At 36.5% G+C, this 1,676-nt stretch overlaps 1 pseudogene; it reads right to left on the bottom strand.

The window, feature by feature from the left end:
* Positions 1-487: 487 nt before the first annotated feature.
* LOC140507874 (replication termination factor 2 pseudogene) lies at positions 488-1,435 on the bottom strand (annotated as a pseudogene).
* Positions 1,436-1,676: the final 241 nt, after the last annotated feature.

The raw sequence follows: 1,676 nt of genomic DNA, 5'->3' as shown, positions 1-1,676 counted from the left end.
TACTTCCAAGAAGTGCAACTTTCTGGTTTCCTCTACAGCTCAAGTTAACAGCATTTCTTTCTCCTCTGTTCAGTTCAACTTTACTCTTGGACACAAAATCAAGAAAAATAAGTGATAGTTTCATCATTAGTGTATGCTTTATTTTAACTTAAACCGTATCTAAGTTGGAAAAGGTTGTTACATTTTAATTATTTTAATGACTAAAATAATTAAAATTTCTACAGTGAAGATGAAATGCTACTTTTAGCATTTAATGCCTTAACAATTTAATATTTTCCAAAAATATGCTTGGAGAAATACTGAATTTTTCAATTATCTGAGAATTTGCTATCTTTCCTACACACTCAATAATTACAACTATTATACTTCATACAGGCAAGAGCAAATTTATAAACACTTTTCAAAATATAACAAACCAGATAATATTAAATTACAATAACTAGTCTATGTGAAAACTATTCTTCCCTGAGGAAGAGAAGCTATTATCATACAGAATAGTACTTCAAAAGCAATATGATGTGTGAGTAACCCGATTGGAGGACTCTTCCATAGAGCGTTTGACTGAGCTGTGAGTTGTAAAAATAGATTTGTAAGCCTCTGATTCTTCACTATCTGCTATGGATCTCTTAGTAGTTCCAGAAGATTTACTGACTTTTCCTGAAGAAGTTCCATTTGTGCCTGAACTTTTTTGAGTAGAGTTAAGTTTCTTCTCTCTAGAATTAACGTTTGTTTCTTCATATTTTAAACCTTTAACCTTGGATGGCCCGGGAGATTCTTCAGTGACATCTGGCTTAGAAGCTGTTTCTACCGCCTTGGGTTTTTTGGACTTTTCCAGTTTCATTCTGAGTCGTCTGTCCTCCATTCTCTTCTTTAACACCTCTACATCTTTGTTGCCATTAAACACAATGACATCATCTTCTTGAAAAGGGACACCACGTGTATGACAAACTTCACCTTTGATTTCTTTCAAGGCTCGTTCAGAAAACACACAACCACAGCAGTGCAAGAAGCAAAACCTGTGCCAACCATTCATTTCCAGACCTACAACAGGGCAAATAAATCGGGCACACTGGAGGTCATCATATTTATCACCTTTTGTATTTCCCTTATCACCACTCCAGGTTGGATTATCAGAGAGCTTCAGCTCTGTCACATTCTTAATGCTCTTAATGTGAGATGCTGCCTGCCCAAGGGCATTGTCATCAGATTTGTCCAATAAAAACTCAATGATTGCATCTTTGTTACAAAGTCTGCCAGGTTCACAAGCTACTATTGGTCTTCTTAGTATTTCTTGGCTTAAAGTACAATAGTTCCACTGGGCCACTAATTCAGCATTTTTGTCAACCTTTTCCACCTTCTTTGGTCCATTCACCAGCTCGTGTCTCTTGGGAATCATTCCCCCCATCACAGCCCACCTCACCTCAGTTCTGCTCATTTCCGTAGTGTGTCCTACTGGAATCTATTCCCCATTCTTGAAGACTTTTGAAGTCCTTTTTTCCACCAACAATTAGCCAAGTTACTCTGTTATGTGAGAAATGTTTCGTTTACTTGACATATTAGTGCATTTTTGTCATTTTGAAGTCAACAGAATCTTTGAGCTGTTTGAATATCTTCTGATGCCAAAATCCAGACATGAAGTACTCTCAATAGACTGGACATTGATATAGACTTCAGTT

The sequence above is a fragment of the Notamacropus eugenii genome, chromosome 5 (assembly GCF_028372415.1).
Source record: "Notamacropus eugenii isolate mMacEug1 chromosome 5, mMacEug1.pri_v2, whole genome shotgun sequence".
Classification (NCBI taxonomy): domain Eukaryota; kingdom Metazoa; phylum Chordata; class Mammalia; order Diprotodontia; family Macropodidae; genus Notamacropus; species Notamacropus eugenii.
Note: the sequence above shows the minus strand (reverse complement) of the source record. Positions and strands in the feature narration are given on the sequence as shown.